Source organism: Scyliorhinus torazame, chromosome 3 (assembly GCF_047496885.1).
Source record: "Scyliorhinus torazame isolate Kashiwa2021f chromosome 3, sScyTor2.1, whole genome shotgun sequence".
Lineage (NCBI taxonomy): Eukaryota > Metazoa > Chordata > Chondrichthyes > Carcharhiniformes > Scyliorhinidae > Scyliorhinus > Scyliorhinus torazame.
In genome coordinates this window covers 332,511,674-332,538,142 of record NC_092709.1, presented here as the reverse complement: position 1 = coordinate 332,538,142, position 26,469 = coordinate 332,511,674, and positions in this window count along the sequence as shown.

Here is a 26,469-nt window from a genome sequence, read left to right as displayed (position 1 = left end):
CCGCACACAAGAACGGCAGGGACAGGGATTTTCTCGGCATCGGCCGATTCGGCAGTTTGCGCCCGGTGACCCAGTGTCCGTTCGGAATTTTGCTGGTGGTGCCCGATGGGTTCCTGGTGTAATCTTTCGCCAAACGGGCCCTATATCTTACCAGGTGCAAGCCCAGGGGCGTCTCCAGCGCAAACATGTAGACCACGTTCGGTCCAGAAGACTATCCCCTCAAAAGATTCCCCGCCCCCGGAGCTCATTTCTACAGCTGCAGAGACCAGAGACAAGGGAAGGTAGTCCTCACAATCTTCCACTGGTGCCTCACTCGAAGCCTGCGCAGGTCGTTACGGAACCGAATGGTGATAGAGACGCTGACATGACGGAGGCAGCAGACTCTGACTCCGAGATGGAGACACAGGATGCATCAGAGGGGGAATCCTCGGGTCCACGGACCGTGGATGTACAACCGTTGTGCCATTCATCACGGAAGCATCAGTCTCCGTCTCGTTACACGCCGCCTGATCCAGCACCGCGTGCAAATGGTGTCCGGCCTGCGGCCAAACGAGTCCGACGCCCTCCTTCGCCAGGGTCTTCGGTGGATTCCTTGGTCTTTGGGGGGAGGGATGTCATAACCTGCCTACTTACCATTGGCTGGGGACTAATGACAATCCCACAATCCTGTGGGAGTATGAGTTTTCCCAATGAGGGGGGCGGAGAAACCATTAGTAAACTCCTAGTATAAATAAAGCTGGCCAGTTCAGGAACCAGCAGGAAGGAGTATGCAGCAAGGGAAGTTACTGCTACTGTTATATATATATTTATTTTAAATAAATGTTATTACTTTGTATCCTTAAAACTCGCGCTGGATTCTTCATGGCCCTCACAAAACCAAGGTCAACACCTCCACCCTATCCCCACAACCCAGCAACCCCACCCAACACTAAGGGCAATTTGTGGACACTAAGGGCAATTTATCATGACCAATCCACCTAACCTGCACATCTTTGGACTGTGGGAGGAAACCGGAGCACCCGGAGGAAACCCACGCACACACGGGGAGGATGTGCAGACTCCGCACAGACAGTGACCGAAGTCGGAATCGAACCTGGGACCCTGGAGCTGTGAAGCAATTGTGCTATCCACAATGCTACCATGCTGCCCTTTCAGAGACCTTGACTGGTGCATACTGATGGAAGCTGATAGTTTATCTGATCACACATCTAGTGGTCATATGCCATTCAAGATAGCACTGTTGGGCATCATTTGTTGGTTTCTGTTGCGCATTTGAAGTGAAATTCCTTCATCCCCAAGTAGCCGCAACCTGACACCACTCACAGGCCCAACAGCCACAAGGTGAGCAGCTCTCCGGGAATCTTGCGCACAATCCTGCAGGATACCTCCTTGTGGCTGCACGTTGAGGGAGTGGAGGCCCTTGCGGTTGATGAACACTCCCAGGTGACATCGGACTGCCCAGATTGCCACATGTGCAGATATTGGTGCCAGACGCCTATGGGAAGCCAGACAGAATGCAAAGAACAAGTGCTCACTCACTCATGTAGTGATCTGCATATCTGTACATATACAAAGGGCCAATGTATAGATGTAACAATCAAGTAATCACTAGACGGCAGTACTAGAGACAGGGATAATTAGACAGACGGAAGACAACATCCGTTTCTTCACAGGAACAGTACCCAGTGACCAGAAGCATACAAGGACAGTTCAGCACAGGTGTAGATATCATAAGTATTTCTTAATCAATCATGTATATGTAACACCTAGTTTAAGCATTGGAGAGAGAATTAACTCACAATTAATCAGTCAACAAAGTATTCAATACTCAATAAAGTATTTGCTCTAATTGGAAGACTACGAGTGTTAATCAACATCGAGTTAAAGATCATTCTGGAAGAAGCAAATGAGTAACATATATTGCACAAAGCAATACCACATTACTGTCAGAAATAGTAATATAACATGGTACCAGGCGTTACTTCAAGAAAGCTTACTAGATAGATTAGATAGAACTAGAAAGAAAGAAAAAATAAAATTGGTCTGGATATTCGACTTTGGAAGGCTTTGTAGCATTCGGATTCCTCGAAGAACAATCGGCTCGATGGGCCAAGTTCAAGCCCCACATCTACTCTAAACTAACGGTAATCTTAAATCTAATTGGAAACTTTTTAAACAGCAATTCCATATCTTCCTGGAAGCACACGGTTTGACCACCGCTTCTGAAGCTAGAAAAGTAGCCCTGCTTTTATCCTTTGCAGAACAGCAGGCTGTTGAAATACACAACTCTTTCACTTACTCTGTAAGGGAAGACACAAGCAAACTTGATGTAATAATTAGAAAATTTGAAACCCATTGCACAATGCAGAAAAATGAAATCTCTGAGAGATTCAGGTTCACCAAACGTTTGCAAAAACATGAAGAATCATTCATCAGCTTTGTCATTGATTTAAAGTCAATAGCACCAGCCTGCAACTTTGCTGCTTTATGAGACTCAATGCTCAGAGACCAAATTGTAAAGTGAATATGTGATGAGGCACTCAGACAATCATTATTAAAAGAGAAAGATTTAACGCTGGAAATCGCGATTGAAAAGTGCATATCGCAAGAAAAAAATATAATCAGTACCTTGAGCTTTCACAAAGAAAGAAGGGCGAGAAAATCCTCCACGAGGCTGAGGAAGTTAAAAAGGTGTCTCTGCAATTCAAACCAGCTTCTTCATCGTGGCACCTTCAATTCAAACAAGTACGCAGATGTGCACAACAACAAAAGACGAAAACCAGAATAATTCCGATTTACACATGCGCAAGAAGTCGCGCATGCGCAGTTGAGAAAGCCCGCACTGGCTGAAGATCGATATACGCATTTGCGGCTCCTTGCGCATGCGCAGTTGAAAGAGCGCACTCTGATTGAAGATCGATTTTCGCATGCGAAATCGATTATTACGCATGATGAGGGATTTTCACGAGCATCATGGCATCAGAAGACTCAGACCACGCCCACTGAAAGGGAAACTGCCTGAACATCACAAATAAGACTCTTAAAAGTGCAAAACCTAAATCTTTTACCTCAAAAGGCACAACATTGCCTGAACTTCAACCAGCAGTTGAAAATAACTTTTGCAGCACCCTGGAACAAGCAGTTTGCAGCATCCAAAGTGAAGAGCACAAAAACAAATCCAAAACCAAAGAAGGTGATTTGTTTATTGAAGAATACTACTCAGACATGGCTGTTATTCGCATTTGATCATCATAGCAACAGCAACACGTTAGAAAAGCTCAATACAACTCTACTCATGGTAGATTAATCCAATACCATGATGCAATGGCAGATCATAGAACATAGAACATAGAATTTACAGTGCAGAAGGAGGCCATTCAGCCCATCGAGTCTGCACCGGCTCTTGGAAAGAGCACCCTACCCAAGGTCAACACCGCCACCCTATCCCCATAACCCAGCAACCCCACCCACCACTAAGGGCAATTTTGGACACTAAGGGCAATTTATCATGGCCAATCCACCTAACCCGCACATCTTTGGATCGTTGATACATTGGATGACAGCAACCTGCCAAATACCCAAGAGGAAAATGACACCACACAGCGAGTACTGACCGGCTCCATTGAGAGAGCGCTGATCGTCTCCACAGAGAGAACACTGCACGACTCCACACAGAGAGCGATGAAAGACTCCACAGAGAGAGCGACGCCAGCCTCCACAGAGAGCTCGCTGACAGACTCAAGAGTGGAAGCAATTAGACTCCAGAGCGACAACCATGCATGAAGAGGACTATGAAGGTCTTTCCACCTTATTTGATGAACAACAAGAAGACAATGAATGTCTAACCACTGTATGTGAGAATAGTGACACAGTGATCACAATCAGCATACATAATGTACAAGATCAGAGCGAGACTGACAGATCTCAGCTCGTCTGTACAGAAGTACTCAACAATCAAAGTAAAACTACTCTTGAGTCCAGTGAGACCGCGCATCAATTAAAACCTCATCTACTCTTGACAACCCACAAGAAACTGAAATCTTGATGCATTGACTCCAGAAGAGGAGCACCAAAGATCAAAGATTTTTTTTTAAAAATTTATGTGGCTCCTCTGCCGCTCCCCTCTCTGCCGCTCCTCACTCTGCCGCTCCTCTCTCTGCCGCTCTCCTCTTTGCCGCTCCTCTCTCTGCCGCTCCTGTGGTGGTATGTATTAGGGGTAATACATTACACCGGGGTGAGGTTCGCAAACAGGGAAGGCGGGTCGACCTTAAGGGTCGCGAGGCCGCAGACAGTAAAGGGGGGTATAGGGCCGCCAAATTTAAAGGTCAGGCTTTGCAGATGGCACTGGAAATCCAGCCCAAGGTGGGTGGCTGTGCAGAGGTGCGGCAGAACGTACAGGCGGAAATTGCGGAATTCCCTGCCTTGGACAGTGAGGTTCGCTAGGCAGAACCCCTTTATCTCTACCGCGTGTGACCCGGAGGCCAGGGAGATCCATTGGTTTACGGGATGGGTAACAAGTGAACAGCGCCATACCGTGTCGGGGTGCACAAAGCTTTCCGTGCTCCCAGCGTCGATCAAGCATGATGTCACATGGCCGTTGATGGAGATCATCGTTGTAGCTTTCGCAAGCTTCCGGGGTCGTCTCTGGTCCAGAGTCACCAAGGCCAGCTGCAGTAATGGAGAGTCCTGGTCAGGCAGCGTGTAGTCGGCTGTGCTGGGGGCCTGAGGTCCCATCCAAGATGGCGTCAGCCACGGGTCGCACATGGAGTCCGGGGTTGCCGAAGATGGCGGCGGTGAGGGACAAAATGGCGGCGCCGACCCGTCCAGCGTGGTGGCCGGGGGGGCAAAATGGCCACGGCCATAGGTCACACGTGGCCTGGGGATAGGTGGGCGGCGGTGGGCCTTGGACGGCCGGTACCTGAAAGTAAGGCTGCCGATAGTCGCTGGAGACCGCGGCCACGGTGCGGGCCTGGCAGATACTGACATAGTGGCCTTTCTTGCCGCACCCTTTGCAGGTGGCGGTGCGGGCCGGGCAGCGCGGGCGGGGATGATTCGCCTGCCCGCAGAAGAAACAGCGTTGGCCAGCGGCGATAGCGGGCCATCTCGCAGCGCAGGCTTGCGGGATTCGCGGAAAAGTCTGGGGGGCTGCCGCGACAGGGTGCCACACAGCCCAGGGGAACGCCGCGCGTCCGGGTGCAAAAGCCAGCGCGTTTTTGTACGCAACGTCCATGGACCCCGCCAGGGCCCGTGCCTCAGTGAGTCCCAGTGTGTCCATTTAAGGAGCCTTCGGCGGATGTCGGGGGAAGTCATACCTGCCACGAAAGCAACCCTAATTAAAAGTTCTGTGTGCTCTTTCCCCGAAATTGGTGGGCAGCCACAGTTTCGGCCCAGCACTAGCAGTGCCCGATAGAAGTCTTCCAGTGTTTCTTCAGGGCTTTGCCTCCTAGTTGCCAGCAGGTGACGGGCATAGACCTGGTTCACAGGACGGATGTAATGTCCTTCTAGCAGCTCGATAGCTGCAGCATAGTTCGCCGCCTCCTCGATCAGGGGGTATATCCCAGGGCTGACCCGCGAGCGTAGAAGGTGCATTTTCTGCCTTTCCGTGGGGGTGTCAGCGGCCGTGTCGAGATAGCCCTTAAAACACGCCAGCCAATGTTTGAAGATAGCAGCAGAGTTGTCCGCGTGGGAGCTGAGCTGAAGGCACTCCGGCTTGATGCGGAGACCCATCCTTTCAACTGAAGTAATAGCTGATTAAAATGATGCGCAATCAATTACTCTCGAGACAAGGTGAGTCATAACTAATAGGCTTTAATCAGCTAGAACTGTTCCCAGCAGCTTCGATACCGAAAGTGAAGTCTGCTGGGACGGCATTGGTTCTTATACTTCACCTCTCAGGGCGGAGCTATGTACATTAGCCAATGGTAGAATCCTAGGTCTAGCCAATGGTCATCCACCTCTCAGGTACCGCAATACCTGGTATTACCACAAATAGTAACAATCTTTCTTATTGTCACAAGTAGACCTTATCCCCATAACCCCACCTAGGGACAATTTAGCATGACCAATCCACCTAATCTGTATGTTATAATAATATAATAATCTTCATTGTCACATTTACACTGCAATAAAGTTACTGTGAAAAGCACCTAGTCGCCAGCATTCCGGCACCTTTTCGGGTACACAGTGGGAGAATTCAGAATGTCCAAATTACCTAATAGCACGTCTTTCGGGAACTGTGTGAAGAAACCGGAGCACCCAGAGGAAACCCACGCAGACACAGGCAGAACGTGCAGACTCCGTACAGACAGTGACCCAAGCGGGAATTGAACCTTGGACCCTGGTGCTGTGAAGCAACAGTGCCTACCACTGTGCTACCATGCCGATAGTGCAGAGATGGTGTATAGTGTTCAATTTTCCAATCCTTTGAGATGTCGCTGAATTCTTCACTTATGAACTGAAGCCCATTGTCACTCATCACAATGACTGGAATGCTGTACCGACTGAAGTGTGTTTTCTGACATTCTACATTTTCTCCTGACATTAATTAAGTCAGCTTGCCTAAGTTCCAGAAGTTAGAATGGTAGTCGACAGTATGAAAATAACAAGTTCCTGCTATAGTTAAGAGGTCTGGATCTCTATATCCAGCTTCTTCCATGGTCTATCTGGCATATCATGCGCCATCAATGGCTCATTAGCCTGTTTAGCTTGGTCCTCTTGACAGCCACTGAGCTGGCCTACGTGATCTTTAATTTCATTGCTCATGTTTGGTCAATGGAGCACGTCATTGCATTTCTTAAATTCAACTCAATTCCTTGATGCCATGCATGGATGTGCTTCAGCATATCTCCTCTCATCTCCTTATTTCTATTTCCTTTGTACAAGATACCATCTTGGGTTGTGAATTCATGCACTTGTTGTGTGTCTCAGGCCATTTTTTCACCACTGCTTCTTGCAGCACTTGGAGACTTTCATCTGTTGGGTAATTCACTTGATCTGAGCAAGGCACTCATCTGTCAGATTCAGCAGGCGCGATACAGAACATCCCCACCACCCCACCCAACAGCCACTTCCACCTACCCAAAGGAATGCCCGCTGGTAGCCAATGTACTCCATGCCAGTCCATCCTGCAGCCATAATGTGCTTCAAGCAGGCCAAATTGGCTCACAGCGAGACACACACAATAATCTGCATGCCCCCCTGCTGGAAACACACCTGGCGGGGGTGGTCAAATGCAACCCGCAGAGTACATTCTGGTACTGTCAGCTAATGAGCTCTGTCATTTGTTAAGATATCTGTTAGTTCGATTGTCCCCTCTGATTTAAAGAAAATGTTTTTAATGAACCTCTTTCACACAGTCGCAAAATTGCGCAAAGGGAATTCTTGAAGAATTGTTGCAGTCTAGGAGAGTCCAAAGATGTGCAGGTTAGGTGGATTGGCCATGATCAACATGTGAGGTTGCGGGGATAGGGCGGGAAAGTGCGCGTAGGTAGGATGCTCTTTCGGTGGGTTGGTGCAGACTCGATGGGCCAAATGTCGTCCTTCGGCACTGCAGGGATCCTATGGAACGTCTCTGGAGAGTTGAACCTGAAACCCTCACAGACTCCACATTAAATGTACCCATGTTTCTTTGTCGATCAGTTTAGTTTCAGCCAGGCGTAACGCAGGGAAGGATCGCTGCCCAGTATTGTGGTTTGTAATTATTCTGTTACTTGTTTATTGTCTTGGAATTATATAGTATTTACAGCGAAGGAACAGGTTATTCAGTTCAACAGATCCAGGCGAATGCAAATTTTCCACACCAGGCTCTTTCCATCTGTCTTCAACTCATTCCACCCACATTTTGGCACTGTGGCACAGTGGTTAGCACAGTTGCTTCACAGCTCCAGGGTTCCAGGTTCGATTCCCAGCTTGGGTCACTGTCGGTGCGGAGTCTGTACGTTCTCCCTGTGCCTGCGTGAGTTTCCTCCCACAGTCCAAAGATGTGCGGGTTAGGTGGATTGGCCATGCTAAATTGCCCTTAGTGTCCAAACAAAAGATTAGATGGGGTTACTGGGTTACGGGGATAGGGTGGTGGGGTGGGCTTAGGTAGGGTACTCGTTACAGGGGCTGGTGCAGACTCAATGGGCCGAATGGCCTCCTTCTGCACTGTTGATTCTATGATTTCCTTTCATTGCTTTATCTCGCATAGATTTACTTTGCTTCCTCCGAAATATATCTGTTCCTTGTGGTATCAAGTTTCATATTCTAAATATGCTGCGGGTAAATAGTTTCCCTTGAACTCCATATTAGATTCATCCATGAGTATCTTATATTACTGGTCCCAAAGGCCAGTGATGGAAAAGCTCCAAGTATTGCCCATTCCCAGCTGCCTTTATCCTCGATCAGCAGTCTGGCTATCTCAGTGCTATGAGGTAGAGAACTGCAGGATGCCAACTCAAAGGAATAGGGGTCAGGACAGAATGTGACTCAGTCAGGAACTTGGGGATGAGGAGGCGTTGGGAATGTTAAACTTGTGCAGACCTCAGCCTCAACTGGAATATTGCATCCAATCCTGGACACTATACTTCAGGAAGGATGTGAAGGCATGGTGGCACAGTGGTTAATACTGCTGCCATACAACGCCAGGAACCCGGGTTCAAATCCAGCCTTGGGTGACTGTCTGTGCGGACTTTGCACGTTCTCCCCGTGTCTGTTTGGGCTTCCTCTGGGTGCTCCGGTTTCCTCCCACAGTCCAAACATGCAGATTAGGTAGATCGGTGATGCTAAATTGTCCCTCGGTGGGGTTATGAGGATAGGGTGGGGGATTGGGCCTAGGTACGGTGCTCTTTCAGAGGGCCAGTAAAGACTCGATGGGCCGCAGAGTCTCCTTTTCCACTCTAGGGTTTCTATGGTACTCTATGGTATAAGGGAGAATGCAGAAAAGTTTCAGCAGATGGTTCTAAGGCTGCGGAGTTTCAGTTCCATAGAGAGATTGAAAAGTGGGACTGTTCTCCTTGGGAAAGAGAATGTTGAGAGATTTGAGAAATATGTTCAAAATCATGAGGTGTCCAAGCACTGCTGCGTCACAGCGCCGAGGTCCCAGGTTCGATCTCAGCCCCAGGTCACTGTCCGTGTGGAATTTACACATTCTCCCCGTATCTGCGTGGGTCTCAGCCCACAACCCAAAAAGATGTGCAGGGCAGGTTGATTGGCCATGCTAAATTGCCCCTTAATTGGTAAAAAGAATTGGGTACCGTAAAAAAAAATTTTAAGAAAAAAAAATCATGAGGTGTCCAGACAAAGTAAAAGTTAGTGTGGCAGCACGGTGGCGCAGTGGTTAGCATTGCTGCCACATGACGCCGAGGTCCCAGGTTCGATCTGTAGAGGGTGCCATCTCCGCTACTCCACTACTGGGCCGATATCTGGGGTTTGAATATCTGTGTGTGTCTCTCTCCAGCTGGCACTGAAACTTCAGAGGCCAGGGGATGTCGCACTGGGACACTTCCACTGAAGAGAGCACTGATTCAAGCCTGCCGTTTATTCCTAACCGACAGCCTGAGACTTATATCACACAGATCTCCAGACCCCTACCAATACCCAGGTGATTCTCTCTCTTGCCGGTGGTGCAACACCCACCCGGTTCCTACTCCACTAGAGTAGCTTTCCCAAGAGAGAGAATAGGACACTGCTGTTTATTTCCTAACCAGCCGTCTGTCCTGAGTGAATCGATCAAGATGACCCTCGCTTCTTGAACCCGGAATTAAGGTGAGGAGTATTTTTAACAATGACTTGGTCAGAGATCGCTGGTGAAAGATTGAAGAATTTAAACGACTCCAATTATCATCAAATCAAGGTTTATTGCAAAACCCAGGTCAAAATCACCAACAGAAGAAACACAATAAAATCTTATGCTCTAATACAACTAAGTCTATTCAAAAGTAATATAGCGGACACAACGAAAATTCTTATGATTACACAGTTTTTAGCAATATCACAAGGCACAAAACAAGTTCCCTTCCCCAAAGCCTCAACCACTATTAAAGTCAAGGGAGTTTCGCAAGCTGCTGCAGGGTACTTACGGTCACAGGCTGCAGAGGTCAAGTCAGGGGTGCAGAGGTCGAGCCAAGAACGAAGAGACCCCCAATCGAAAACACAGCCCCTTTTATATTGTTTTACCTGGCTTTGTTCTGTGATCGGCCAGCCCCTTTTGCATTGAAAAAGGTAAGTTTTAAAGTTCCCGCTGGTCCCGCCCCCTTTGAGCCGGTCAGAGCTGTATGTTTCCGGGTATTCCTCGCAGGTCCGCCCCTTCCAGCTAGGCAGACCTGCGCGATTTGATTTTGGCGCCGGCTCCGCCCCCTCCTTCCAGTGAGTTTCTGCCGGTAGCTTCTGTCAAGATTTGGAGTACCTCCCCCAGGTCCGCCTCCAACTTGGTTTTTTTCAGACCTGCGCGATTTGAATTTGGCGCTGGCTCCGCCCCCCTCCTCCCAGTGAGTTTCTGCCGGTAGCTTCTGTCAAGATTGGAGTACCTCCCCCAGGTCCGCCTCCAACTTGGTTTTTCTGCCGGTAGCTCCTGTCAAGATTGGAGTACCTCCCCCAGGTCCGCCTCCAACTTGGTTTTTCTCTACCGCTGATTTTCTAGGGGCTTTTCCAGCGCAATATGCTGAACTCAGACAGTCTGATTTCTAGGATAACGAGGTTAGGCTCTCTTGTGGAGAATTTCAGTGTCTTCCAGCTGCTCCGGAGATGGCTGCTATTCTCACCTCGCTATGTTGATGGGGTGTTAATTGGATTCTGCTCTGGTGGAGGCCAGGTCATTTACATTTGCATGGGGCTATGACCATCCCATTGTCCTGCTTGCATGCAAGCCTCCTGTGTATTCCCGTGCCCCTTTGTCTGTGTTTTGATGTTATCTTGTTGTCTGGCTCCTTCTTCCTTGTAGCTCCTAGGGGAGTGTTTGTAAATATTTATGTACTTTTGTCCCTACTCAGCTCAGCGGACCAAGCCTGCTGGGAAAACTGGTTCTGTTCTCTTGGCTGGAAAGTCAGTTTATAGTCTCTGAGTTTTTCCAAAAGGGCCGAATTGCCCGAAAACCTTACAGATCCCGGCTCTGGGTCACTGTCCGTGTGGAATTTGCACATTCTCCCTGTGTTTGCGTGGGTTTCACCTTCACAACCCAAAGATGTGCGGGGTAGGTGGATAAATTGACCCTTTTTTGGAAAAAATGAATTGGGTACTCTAAATTAATTTTAAAAACGTAAAAGTTAGTAAAGTCGCCCTAGTCCCAGATGACCATCGGCTGCTTCCTCCTTTGAGGGAGAGACCTGACTAGTGGTGATTTCACCTGAAGGTCACCACATGGGAGGCAGTGGCCTAGTGGTATTGTCACTGGATGAGTAAACCAGAGACCCAGAGTCATGCTCTGGGGACCCAGGTTCAAATCCCACCACTGCAGAATTCAATACAAATCTGGAATTAAAAGTCGAATGATGACCATGAAACCCATTTAGTTCACTAATATCCTTGAGGGAAGGAAAGCTGTCATCCTTACATGTGACTCCAGGCCCACCGTTGACTCTTAACTTGCCACTCAAGGGCAATTAGGGATGGGCATAAAATGCTGATACAGAACAAATAATAAAATCCACCTCAGGCATAGGTCAAGGTTGAGAAGGCGGAGTCTTCATGAATAACCTCACCTGGTACAGGAATTGAACCCATGCTGTTGGCATCACAAACTAGCTGTCCGGTCATCTGAGCTAAACAGTCCAATTGAATCGCCTCCTTCTGTTGCTGTAAACATAGAACTATGTTCTATGTTCATAGTACAGGCCCTTTGGCCCACGATATTGTGCCGACCACTTATCCTATTCTAAGATCAACCTAACTTACACCCTTCAATTTACTGCTGCCCATGTGCCTGCCCACTTAAATGTTCTATGATTTTATGATTCCCCAATATTCTGCGTCTTATTGGTGGATGTTAGAGAGGAGAAGGTGCAGTCAGACTGTACATTGTGCGGATTGCACACACTCCAGTCAGGGAGAAGGACATTGATTCAAGTGGTGATGATCAAGTAAACTGCTCTGTCATAGATGTTTTCATGCCTGACCACCATGTACTTTGTTTAGCTCATCCTTGACATTGTCAAATCCCTTAGAGTGCATTTAAAGCGGCGCCCGTCTCGAAGTGCCTGCTGTGGAACGGTACCAATCTTCTCTCCAGCTCCGAGGCACGGTTTCTTTTTAAATTGGCCATCTCTGGATGCATTACTGTGAAGTGTCAGCTTTGTCTGAGTGAGCACACTCTTGTCTTTCAATCAGAAGATGGTGGGTTTCAGCCTCACCCCATGGAGTCTAGCCTGACGCTTCGGTGCAGCGCTGTTGTGAGATGCCAAAATCTGCATAAAGTGGCCAATCAAAAGCCTGTCCGCCTCTTCAGGCGGATGTAAATGTTTGAACAAACAGCGGGGGCATCGTTCTAACCTCTTTGTTCATCCCTCAGCCACCGCCACCTAAAAATAAACCAGTGTGAGTAGCCATCCATCCTCTTGCAGATGAAGTGCTATTGCTGCGCTGTAAGCTCGCTGTTGCATTTCCAACAGTAACAACACGACAAAAAAGTAATTCTGTGCATCCAAAGTGCTTTTTGGCACCCCGAGGATTTAAAAGGCATGGCCAGCAGACAGGCCTGTCTTTTGAAGCACGGTCTGTCTGAGTTTCCTTGTCACTAATTCGCGATGTCTGAAAGTTTTGTCAAATGTCTTCATTCTTCACTGCACTCAATCGGACAACTCGCTCATAGAGCTGGCAGAGGCACGATGCACTGAATGGCCTCATTTTGTGCTGTAAGCTTTGGTGATTTTATTCCTGTCCAGGTATTTGACCAGATCTAGTCCCCCGACACAGGACCTCAGGACAGAGTATCTGCCAATTGCAGAATTTTCGCTGGTACGTTTCATTTTGTGTGGAGACCATGCAAAAAACTGCTGTACTTTGGGAAAAGTTATTTATATTATTTAAATAGTTCATAACTCATCTAGATAGGTAAATATTTTTTCAATGAACCCTCTCCTGTGCCTAATTGTATAGTCAACCTTGGCTACGGTGACGAATGTGATATAAAATAGTTACTTTAGAGTTACTAGTTAATGTAATGTAGAAATAAGCCACTTTGATTCTTGCAGTTAGGGACAAAGGAATTTGAGACCGCATGGAAAAAGCAGGAAGAGGTGGGTCTATGAGAGTGATGCTGCATTGATAGGGGCCAGAGAAAGGGATTGGAAGTGAGCCAATCAGAATAGATCGAACAGGTCAGGAGGGACATAGGCTGACCTATGTCCGTCGAGTATGTGAAACTTGATACCATTTGAATTGATTTTGCAGAGATCCCTTTGTCTTTTAGTTCAGTCATTTTCTGGGATGTAAGAAGCTGGATGTCTCTTACATTTCTGTAAGATGATTCAAGCTTGCAAGCTAAATAAATAACTTCTGTTTACGTGCGAATCCGTCTCAACTTTTATTGAGGCCAGACTGACAGAGAAAGAAATTTGGGAATCAACATTTGGTGCCGAAAACCGGGATTTCTCTGGGCGATCCTGATCCAACTGCGAAATCAGAATTAGACTGATTATGAACAGGAAGATGGGGAACAAAGGGCCCTCAATGTAGAACTGGAAAACGACCGCGCATTGATTGTTCCCCTCTTCTTATCGTCTGATTAGTCTGGTCACTCGCGGTTGGCACAGAAAGACCGCCTCGACGAAATCACAGGTCAGTCTGGGGATTAGCACTTTAATTGATGGGATTTCATATTGTTGTTTCGGCTTGGGTTAGGGTTCAGAGGCTGATGGGACTTAAATAATGAAGGTTCAGTCTATTATCAGGGTTCAGAGGCTGATGGGACTTAATTAATGAAGGTTCAGTCTATTATCAGGGTTCAGAGGCTGATGGGACTTAAATAATGAAGGTTCAGTCTATTATCAGGGTTCAGAGGCTGATGGGACTTAATTAATGAAGGTTCAGTCTATTATCAGGGTTCAGAGGCTGATGTGACTTAATTAATGAAGGTTCAGTCCAGTATAACTGTTTTTAAATCTGAAGATGGTTCAACTCTATGTGTGAGTGTTTTAAATATATAGTTGATTAAGCTAAAATTGTCTCCTTGGACTGTAAAGTTCCGAGGTCTAGTTGAGATTGTGAGGAATGCTGCATATTGGTTGAAGCAGAAGTCTCTCAAAGGGTTAACAGCAGCAGGCGGAGTTGAAAACAGACAGTGCTTCTCACTCAGGCCTTGAGATAACAGCACCAGTCTGCAGTGTAATCGGATACCTTTCCTTTGAGTCAGTGAACACCAGCAAAGTTACGTTTTGAATTAATTAAAGGAAACCAGTGGGTTTCTCCACCTCTTTGATAAAAGTTATTATTTTCGAAAGCAATTGATTGAAATTGCCAGAATCTTAAATTTTACTGACTTGAAATAAGGTTTATCTCATTTTATCTGGAGATTAATAGAAACTTAAAGAAGATCATGGACACCATTTTAAAAAGTGTCAATCTGGAGATGATAATTGATTTTGCTAATACTTATGATAGTTGATTTTGCTAATACTTATGTGTATGTAACAGAAAAAAAACTTGTTAAAAGAAAAATTGTTAAGATAAAGAAATAATTAAGTTGTAAATGTTATACAAGTTTGTGTTAAGCAAATTGTAAATTTAGTTCTGAGTTGAGATCAGAGCTAAGCTTGCAAGTTGCAGTAATTCAATTTGAATTTTCAAACATTTTTAAGTTTAAAAAAAAAAAGAGAGCAAATAGAGAAAAGAAGGACACAGATCTTGAATGCGTTGAATAGCACATTTCAAAGGCCCATAAATCTTTCTGTTATCTTAGACCTAAAACCTAGGAAGATTGACGAGCCATAGGAATTTCTGGGGCGTTTTAATGAAATCTACCGGGGGCAGTCAGGCGATTTGCTGTATCAAAATGGTCAGAATTCCCCTCAATACTGTGCTATGTTAATGCATTGCCTACCACCTTCTGTGGTTACTGCTGTGAAATGTAATAACATGAATTGGACAGAGAACGACCCTTCCCAGATGGCAAGGGCAGTCAGATTTTACTGGAAGGAGGGTGTAGGCCAAGAAGGAGGCTCAGTTACAAAGGTTAAGACTGAGTATGTAATGAAAAAGGATGATCTGCGATCCCAACAAGCGGCAGAAATGGTAGTTTACCAGCAGGAGCTCCAATATAGTGACTTTGGGTGGGTGGATCAGCGAAGAGGAGGATGAGACAACAGTGCTATATTTCTATCACCCCCCAGTGGTGGACGTTAGACATTGAACAGTCACTGCATCACGTTACCCTGGCCTATGACAGAACTGGACGAAACAGGGAGTTGGAGGACAAATACCGGCCATTACTTGAGACCGAATGGCCAGTCAAGGTTACAGCCACAGTCACGGGAAAAGAAGGTACAGCCGATTTTGTTACAATATCACCACATTTATGGCCACAGTCAGCTTCGGTAAGCCCTCATATTACACGTCAGGTCCATGACCAGTACCATGCCAGGGATATGGGGCGAATGGTCAGCATCTTACCGCAGCTCGTCAGAATAGGTATGAGATATACCTTTTGAACAATCCACGTCTGACATTTAAATACTGTACCACTATCAATCCAGCCTGTTTTCTTAGTGGTCCCCCTGTCCATGAAGATGCACCTGGCCACGACTGTTTAGCCTTGATTCAGGAAACTACCACAATAAGGGGCGATTTGAGTGACATTTCGTCAGAACAACCTGACATGATTATGTGTGGTCAAATATCCCACCGGGGTTTAGTTAATGACCTACTGCAGGCCCTCCTTCTGCCAGCGCAGATTTCTGTTATTAAATGCGCTGCCCACACGAATGGTACAACCCCAGTTGACGTTGGTAATGAACGAGCAGATCGTGCAGCGCGCACAGCCGCACAAATTCAGCAAGTGAAGTGCCTAAAATGTTAAGTCAGACTAAACGATCTACTATGAATGTGTCTGCTTCTGACAAGCCAATGCCAGACGTCATAAGGTTACAGGAGGACGCTCCTGAGAGTGATAAACAAATGTGGAAACGGTTAGGTTGTACATATGATTCTGTTTCCTCTTTATGGACCACGCCTGCACATCAGACTTGTATGTCTGATGTACTGGCTTTATGGGTCATCGAATGTGTACACTTTGCAACTCATTGTGGGGCTCGAGGGACTAGTGATTTGTTGCTGGACACTTGGTGGCACCCTAAAATGCAGGGGTTGGCCCAGAGTATCAGTAATCGGTGTTTGATTTGTCAGCAATATAACACCGGAAAAGGTATCCCTTGTGGGAAGGGGCAAACCCCGTTGCCCAGTGGTCCCTTTGAGACGCTCCAAATGGATTACATTGAGTTGGAAAGGTGTCAATGTTACAAATATGTTTTGGTCATTGTGGATGTGTTCAGCAGATGGGTCGAGGCGTATCCGACTATCTATAGTAAAGCTGCTACTGTGGTTAAAGTCTTGATGAGGGAAATCATTCCCCGGTACGGTATACCAGCTCAGTTAAGTTCTGATAATGGGCCTCATTTTATTGGACAAATTAACAAGGAGTTTTGCTCCCAGTTGGGCATACGCCAGCAGTTACACTGTGCTTACAGACCGCAGGCAGCCGGGGTGGTTGAGAGACACAATCAGACCCTCAAAACTAAATTGGCTAAATTAAGAGCAGACACGGGACTGACATGGCTTAAGTTGCTCCCCGTTGCCCTCTTCCAGCTGCGGGTTACACCTGCGGGACCAGCCCGGCTCTCTCCCGCCGAGATTCTTTATGGCAGGCCTCTTAGAACTCCTTGGAGCCTGCAGGTTCCCAGACGGGTTCAGTTTCATCAGATGACTGAAGAAATGACCACCTATGTTCTAGCCCTTACGCAGGTGCTCAAGGAACTCCATGGCCCAGTCCGTGCGGCTCACCAGCCATTGCCCCAGTACCTAGCTCACTTTCAGTCCAGCCCGGTAGTTATGTCATGGTCAAAAATTGGACTAGGAAGGGGTCGGAGCCGCGATGGGACGGGCCCTTCCAAGTTCTCCTTACCACCCCCACAGCAGTTAAAGTGGAGGGGTGAAGTGCTTGGGTCCACCTACATCACTGTAAATTGAGTCCATCTCCACTACTGTAAAAGGTCGTATACTAACCTGCCTCCCTTCTCCAGTGCTATTTTACAGGTGTGGAGCATGATGGAGTGGCTACGCATCGTCTGTCTGATATTTGGCCTCACTTCGCTTGGCGTGTTATTGGCGATGGACATGGAAAAGGGGAATATTATGTATCTGTGTAGCCCCAACCAATCTACAAGGATACATCACCTATGCAAAGGTGATGTCCTTCACTGGCCCCATATACGAGGACATGGTATCGACTTATGGAAGGTCATCAAAGTTAAGGAGAATGCGGGAGTCATGAAGCAGCTGCACCGGTCCCGGCGATGGGAAGGGAACATTATATGGACATTGCCTTGTTTTTGGAATACATGTAAATTTGATTTTGGATGTGTTAAAAGTGGTACAATAAAGGTAACATCAGGCTGTCAGAAGAGTGTAGGAAGAGACCATGAGAAAGAGAAAGGGACTAGAGAGAGGACGGGGCGTGTGAGAAGGGAAGTACAGCTAGAACGTAGGTTACCGGGAGTTGCACTTAAGTTAATTAAAGGCCAAACTGAGGAAAACCCGGGTAGTATGAATCTCTTCTACCAGATTTACCACCGTCTGTATGGCCAGGGACGGGTCGTCTGCTACCCAAACCCCGCAGCGGTGTCTAGGTTATTTTCTGTTTCACCGCTTTGGGGCACTCCCCAAACGGTGGTTCATTGTCAGCGTTCCGAGCCATTGCCCGAGCACGTCACTCTTCCTTACGATCCGGATTCAGCACCACCGGCTATTTGCCTTCCCCTCCCTCGGGATAATTCCCATTCACAGTACGATAGGCTGCGACGGTGGAGGGCGTACATACCTAGCCACTTCACTCCCAATAGGGATTCCCGGTCGTACGAGAATTGCTTCAGCAGTGAAGGATATGGCTGTTTGCTGGTAGAGGTGGACACAAATATAACATGTCTGTTTCCCACCTGTACGGACAGGAGGTGCCATATCACCCAGGCGTCTGGCCAATGCGTTTGTTATAACACCACTTGCGTTCCATTGAACGCTGGCCTCCAGCTCCTTTGTGGCTGGGCGAATGTCTTGCATATCACTGTTGGGAATAGGGCTTTCTGCATTGCTGGGCGGCCCGAATGGGCATTTCAAAATTGGATAAACTGGGCTACTGGGAGGTCCTTACGCAACCGATATGCTGATTGTGATGCTAGTCTCCACACGGAACAAGGATACTACTTTTTATTTCATGGTACGGCGACCAACGTTTTGTCACCCCATTTCCCCGCCGAATTGCTATAGGGACTCTAGTCCCTACCACAGTCCCCTGCCCTTCAGCGTGGAACCTGCATAATCAGTTAGCACGCCGGGCAGTCTCTGCTGAATTTTGCGAGAACTGGAAAAAACCTCAGGTTCTTGCACCCAACCGGGGCCACTCAGCCGGGTGGGGCATTCTGAGCGTATTGACACTGGGAGGTGTGGGGGGTTCCTTGGCTGTTAGTGATCGGAATTATTTTATTTGCGGCCTTACCATCTTGGGAAATGAAACCTTGGGAGCCCTCGGGGCAATAACTAAGGAGTTGTCTCAGCTACGGTTGTTTGCAATGCAGAACCGGTATGCTCTTGACTATCTTCTGGCCCGTGAGGGTGGGGTATGCGCCATAGTACAGGGCAAGTGTATCATGGGAGTTCAAGACTTGACCGCTAACATTATTAAATTTATGGATCGCATACGGGATCACTTGGACGGGATGCAGGATCCTGACTCTTGGGGTAACTGGGGATCTGGAGGATGGAAGGACTGGTTGATAAATATGGCCATGTATCTAGTGGTAGCTATCGGCTGCATCTTTGTGGGCCTGGCCATCCTTAAATGTGTGATGGGTAGAATGCGGGGTGCACTAGATCAGATCACCGCCCCAATCACCGAGAAAAAAAATTTAACTGTTAAAATCCATGAGGGTGAGGCAGATGAAGGGGGGCTAAGACAGGAATTGGAAATGCAGCGACGGATCTTTTTAGATGAGGACCCGTAGCTATAGATTGGATAGTTCGGTTATCATGGAATGATAAAAGGAGGGAATGACGAATGTGATATAAAATAGTTACTTTAGAGTTACTAGTTAATGTAATGTAGAAATAAGCCACTTTGATTCTTGCAGTTAGGGACAAAGGAATTTGAGACCGCATGGAAAAAGCAGGAAGAGGTGGGTCTATGAGAGTGATGCTGCATTGATAGGGGCCAGAGAAAGGGATTGGAAGTGAGCCAATCAGAATAGATCGAACAGGTCAGGAGGGACATAGGCTGACCTATGTCCGTCGAGTATGTGAAACTTGATACCATTTGAATTGATTTTGCAGAGATCCCTTTGTCTTTTAGTTCAGTCGTTTTCTGGGATGTAAGAAGCTGGATGTCTCTTACATTTCTGTAAGATGATTCAAGCTTGCAAGCTAAATAAATAACTTCTGTTTACGTGCGAATCCGTCTCAACTTTTATTGAGGCCAGACTGACAGAGAAAGAAATTTGGGAATCAACAACGGGGGAATAATAGATGTATAAACAATATTTGAACATTTTCCTTCTGTAGGAGTTATTGTTTGGCTTCAGTAACAATGGTGCATTTTACATTGTCATCAGCAGGATTTCTACAGCAAAACAGCTTCTATTCTATATGCAAATCAATCTGGAATTGTGCTCAAAGTTTATTATACGACCACAGGATTGGCAGCAAGGTGTTGGAATAACCTCTGTTGCTCTGTACTGCCCATCCAAGATTTGATTTTGCACTGGTGGTCTGTCAAAGGATTGAAACCGTGTCCACCTGCTCAGCGGGCACTAAACATTCCAAAACTGTATTGCAAGAGGAGCTGGGGAGTTCTCCTGGTGTCCAGGTCATTTGTCCCTCATCCAAAATCATTACACAGACCTTCCATGGGCTATGCTGGTGCAGTAACTGGTGTAGTAATGCACAGATTTGGGATATTACTTCAGCATTCCCATCGAGGAATGGCAACTTTGTCACATAGCAGAAATTCAGAGAAGATAATACAGACGTGGGACAATTGTCAATCAGCACATGTTACAAAGCTCAAGGGAGATTACCAAGTAATAGACTGTGATTTCTCATAAATAAAGCAGCTGGATACATCCCAGAATAATGGTTTCATGACACAAAGAAGACTGCCAAGGATTCATGATTATGTTTAACGAGGCTTAAGAAACTAACCAAGCGTGGTAACTCATTTTCGAAGAAATTGGCGCCTCCTCTACTGATTTGACATTAATTGGCCAGCCCCAAATCGAAATTGGCCATTTTCCGCAGTGAAATGGTTTACTCTGCTTTGCTGAAAGTGCTCTTTCAAAATTTAACAGCTCTCCCCAACAAGACGCTGAACAAGGACCGCTACGTAAGCATCCCTTGCACCCAATGTTGCTATGACGTAAAGGGTGGCATATTTTCCCCTGACCAGCCTGCGACTGAGTGACTTTTGTTTTCAGTTCTTGTCCTGATCAGGTCACATCCTTGCAGGAATTTAGGCCTACTTTTCCTTAGCACGTTTAAGGTAGGGCAGTCCAAGCTGGCTGGATAGACACCAGGAGGTTGAATTCTTGGACCTATGGCCACTAAATACCCCACCTCGGGCCCATCTTGGCCCTCAGACATGTCTATCCTTGTAAAATAATACCTTTCCGCATCAGTTGGAAAGCAACCATAATCACCATCATTGTTATGTATTAGGGCAGCATGTTCGATCCCGGTTCTGGGTCACTTCCGTGTGGAGTTTGCACATTCTCCCGCGTTTGTATGGGTTTCGCCCCCACAACCCAAAGATGTGCAGGGTAGGTGGATTGGCCACGCTAAATTGCCCCTTAATTGGAAAAAATGAGTTGGGTCCTCTAAATTTATTTTTAAAAATAACTATTATGCATTAGAGTAACACCATTGGCTGGTGTAATGTCACATGTTACACAATAATACCCCAGTATACCACAGTAATCGGAGCTTTTGTATCGCAGGTATTGGCAGAGTTCACCATTGTACCCTGTTTGAGCAGCATCTAGTAAATAAACCCCTTGCACTGTGTTATACAAACTCAACATGTGTATCCTCTGATTCTTTCTCCTTGTGGCTACAACAAAGAACATAACAAAATAGAAGCTGGTGATGAGACCCAGACCATAAAAAACAACTTTCGAAGATGATTTTGTTTTGTGAGTGAGGGGAAGGAATCATCGATGGTGATCTAGACCCATACACCATCGGGAATGAGGTCAGGAGAAATATCGCCGACTTCCAAGGTGAAATCATTGCTATGGCAAGTAAAACAACTCTATGGTAAATACTTGGACACTGTACATGTAACGGGGCATCGGTGAATTATCCGGTCAATCGCGGCAGCCACTACTACAAGCAAAAGGATTTTCAAAAAAAGTTAGCGGACTACTTTAGGTTACTGGGGGCTGACTTCAAATGGAGGATGGAAGTTTTCAGTACACTTACTGTTGTAGTGGGTAAAGCTGCGGAGACTGCGCAAAAGGCACTGAAACGGCCGCGGGAACGCGAACATACGGGGCTGCGGCTCTGCAACTTACTGCCCGGGAATCGACAGCATGGCACAGAAACAGCTGGTCTACTTGTGTGCTGTGAGTTTGTCTGTTTTAAGCAGACAGAAAATAAATGGCAAGGAAGACTTATTGAAGGCTCAGTAACACAGATCAGGCAGCTGCAATCCACAAATGGTGGGAAGAAAAAGTTCAATGGATGTGTTTGATGAGGAGGAGGGACATGGAACTCTTTTGAGGAAAGGTTGGTCATTCCTTAAAGCCAATCAGACATCAGCAGACCTGCGTACTGTGCCCTTTCTCAGCTCAGTTGGGAGTGATGTGTTGGGTACTCTGCTACACAGACGAACCAACACGGTTGCGAATGGTACAACTCAGTTTTATTGCTAACATTTATTTACAGTGGTAAACTGCTTACTGAGGTTCGATCTTAACCATAGAATCTGTGGACCTATTCCTAATACTATCTTGGAGTGACACTCAGCACATGGTGGATGTCTGAATGGCTTGGTGTGAGCTCTGTGCCCTGAGCTGTCTCCTGCTGGAATCCCCAGGAAGTATCGTGTTCCCTGTCTTGTACTGTGTATGCTCTTGCCTGTGATTGGCTGTGGTGTTGTGTGTGTGTTGATTGGTCCGTTAATCTGCCCATCAGTATGTATGTGCTATGACGTTTACCTAAATATCATGACATCCCCCCTTTTGTACAAGAACATGTGCCTATGTGGTTATAAATAGAGATGTGTACTGAGTGCAGCTGAATGTGTGTGTGCAATATCTATAGCATGTACATGAGGCTAAACTATATACATGGGGCGATGTCAGGTGCGACATAACAACGAGGTTGTACCACAAACATAGAACGGGGAAATGTTGAACGACAAAAACGAACGCCTGTAACGACAAGGAAGAACAGAAACATATTAACACAGCGGTATTATGGGTTCAATGTACAAACAGGCTCATAAGCCCAGTCTAGTAGGTGGGCGACGAATTCCCTGTCAAGCGCGTGAAAAAGGTCCACACCCACCTTCGCCCAGGGGGACGTCACCAGCTCATGGGGCAGAAGCATTTCAGGAGGTTGCGCCGACTGAAACCTTTGGCAGGTGGGGCAGTTGAGCACCATATTGGCAATGTCATCACTGATGCCCGGCCAGTATACCACCTCTCGGGCCCTCCGTCTGCACTTCTCGGCCCCCCAGATGGCCTTCGTGTAGTTGGTCGAGGACCAGCTTGTGCATGCTGTGCGGAATCACAATCCGGTTCAGCTTTAGAAGGACACCATCAATGACGGCCAAGTCGTCCCGGACATTGGAGAACTGCGGGCACTGTCCTTTGAGCCACCCACCCGTCATGTGGCGCATCACCCATTGTAGAAGGGGGTCAGCCGCAGTCTCCCGGCGAATACGGGCCAGACTGGAGTCGTCAGCTGGCAGATTTGCCGATGTGGAGGCCACCTGCGCCTCGACCTGACATACGAACCCCTTCAAATCAGGAGTTGTGCTCACTGCTCTGGATAGGGCATCCGCAATGATAAGGTCCTTTCCCGGGGTGTAGACCAGTTGGAAGGCATACCTCCTGAGTTTAAGTAGGATGCGCTGGAGGCGAGGGGTCATCTCGTTCAGGTCCTTGTTTATGATGCTGACCAGGGGGCGATGGTCAGTCTCAACGGTAAACTGGGGGAGACCATACACGTAGTCATGGTACTTGCCTATTCCGGTCAGCAAACCCAGGCACTCCTTTTCAATCTGCGCGTAGCGCTGTTCTGTGGGGGTCATGGCCTGCAAGGCATAGGCCACCGGGGCCCATGACGCAGTGTCATCCCGCTGTAGGAGTACCGCCTAAAATGCCGGACTGGCTGGCATCAGTCGAAATTTTAGTGTCATGAGATGTGTCAAAAAACACCAATACCGAGGCTGTGGTGAGCTTAATTTTGAGATCCTCCCATTCCTTCTGGTATGTGGGCAGCCACTGGAACTCCATGGACTTATTGACGAGGTGCCGCAGAGCCGTCGTGTGGGAGGCAAGGTTGGGAATGAACTTCCCCAGGAAGTTGACCATGCCTAGGAAGCGTAGTACTGCTTTCTTGTCTGCCGGCTGCGGCATGGCTGTAATGGCGCTGACCTTGTCTTCATCCGGATGGACCCCTGACCGGGAAATGTGGTCCCCCAGGAACTTCAGCTCGGTTTGGCCGAAAGAACACTTGGCTCGGTTGAGGTGCAGGCCGTTTTCCCGTATCCGTGCAAAGACGCGCTGGAGACGATTGATGTGCTCCTGTGGTGTGGTGGACCAGATGATGACGTCGTCCACGTAGACGCTCACCCCTTCGATGCCCTCCATCATCTGCTCCATGATCCTGTGAAAGACCTCAGATGCCGAGATGATGCCAAGTGGCATCCTGTTATAGCAGAACCTGCCGAAAGGGGTGTTGAAGGTGCACAGCTTTCGGCTGGACTGATCCAGTTGGATCTGCCAAAAACCCTTCGAGGCATCCAGTTTTGTGAAGATATTAGCCCGGGCCATTTCGCTCGTGATCTCTTCCCGTTTGGGTATGAGGTAGTGTTCCCTCATTATGTTGTTGTTGAGGTCTTTTGGATCAATGCAGATCCGGAGCTCGCCGGAGGGCTTCTTAACACACACCATGGAGCTGACCCATGGCGTGGGCTCCGTGACCCGGGATAGCAACTCTTGTTCTGGAGATCCTGCAGCTGCTGCTTGAGGCGGTCTTTGAGTGGCACTGGGACCCTGCGAAGTGCGTGAATGACCGGGGTGGTGTCCGGTTTGAGCCGAATTCTGTAGGTGTAGGGCATTGTTCCCATGCCCTCGAATGCCTCCTGGTTGTGGGCGAGGAGCGATTGGAGCTGTGCCCTGAATTCTGCATCCGGGAAGTCAGATGTGCCTTCTGGAGACAGATTGTGGGCTCGTTGCACGAGGTGGAGAGCCTTGCATGTCTGTGCGCCTAGCAGGGAGTCCTTTGATGACCCGACTATCTCGAATGAGAGTGTGGCCGTGTGTGTGTTGTGTGTCACCTGGAGCTGGCAGAATCCCATAGCCGGGATAACGTTCCCATTGTAGTCGACCATCTTGCAACGGGATGGCCAAATTGGTGGTCTGACCTTCATGGCGTAGAAGTCTGACCATGCTATGAGGTTGGCGGAGGCGCCAGTGTCCAGACGCAATGTTATCGGTGATCGGTTGACCGTTAGGGTGGCACACCATTCATCACCCGGATTGACAGTGTTCACTTGCAACGGCTGGTGGGTCCTGGCTGGAGACATCCGGTTCCTATCAATGACCTCAACACGGAAGGCGTCCCGGTCGTCTGTGACACTGGTCTGGATATCGTCTGGGCATGACTCGTAGTACGGAGGCTGAATGGTCCGCACGTCCCTGCGAGGTTGTCGGAATTGGGGAACATTGGCAGATTGAGTTGCTCGACAGCAGGCAGCGTAGTGGCCCACCTTGCCACAGCGGAGGCATTGTCGGTTTCTTGCGGGACATTGCCGCTTTAAATGTGCGGCTCCGCAGTTGCCGCACGTCGTGACGTCATGGCGTTTGTTGCGCCACCGCGCATGCGCAGTTCGGTCTTGCGTTGAGCGCGCCTGTGCATCACGTCCCTCTGTGTTGACATCGTGTTTCGGGAGGCCACGAAAAGCGCGCGAAATGGCCGCCCTCGTCCGGGCCGCGGGCCGGGAGGAACTCGATCGCCTGGACCCGTTCGGCCTCATAGGACGCCTGCCTCGCCGATCCGGCCGCGTAGGACCCCTGCCGCGCCGATTCAGCCGCCTGAATTTGGGAGTAGCGGCTAGTCGCGTTTTCATGCAGGTCACAGGCTTCGATTGCGGAGGCAAGGGTGAGGCCTTTTATTTTTAAGTGCTGCTGGCATAGGGTGCCCGAGGTGACCCGAAAAACGATCTGGTACTGAATCATGGAATCGGAGGTGGTGTCGTAACCACAGGACTGCGCGAGTATGCGGAGATGCGTAAGGAATGACTGAAAGGGCTCATCCTTACCTTGCAGGCGCTGCTGGAAGAGATACCTCTCAACGCGTTCATTGACCTCGACGTTGAAGTTTTGGTCGAGCTTGAGAAGACCCGTCTTGTATTTGGTCTTGTCATCGCCTTCCGCGAACACCAGGGAGTTGTAGACAAGGATGGCGTGTTGACCTGCCGTGGAGAGGAGGATGGCGATCTTTCTGGTGTCCAAAGCGCTCTCCTTTTCGTTGGCTTCCAGGAAGAGCTGGAAGCACTGTTTGAACAGCTTCGAATTAACGCCGAGGTTTCCAGCGACTTGTAGCGGCTGCGGTGTGCTGACGGTGTCCATGGCGCAGGATGGCAGATTCCGGAGGATCCGTAGGTAGGTCCCACAGTTACTCCTGGTACTATGATGTGTTGGGTACTCTGCTACACAGACAAACCAACACGGTTGCGAATGGTACAACTCAGTTTTATTGCTAACATTTATTTGCAGTGGTAAACTGCTTACTGAGGTTCGATCATAACCCTAGAATCTGTGGACCTATTCCTAATACTATCTTGTAGTGGCACTCAGCACATGGTGGATGTCTGAGTGGCTTGCTGTGAGCTCTGTGCCCTGAGCTGTCTCCTGCTGGAATCCACAGGAAGTGTCGTGTTCCCTGTTTTGTACTGTGTATGCTCTTGCCTGTGATTGGCTGTGTTGTTGTGTGTGTGTTGATTGGTCCATTGATCTGCCCATCAGTATGTATGTGCTATGATGGGCAGCACGGTAGCATTGTGGATAGCAC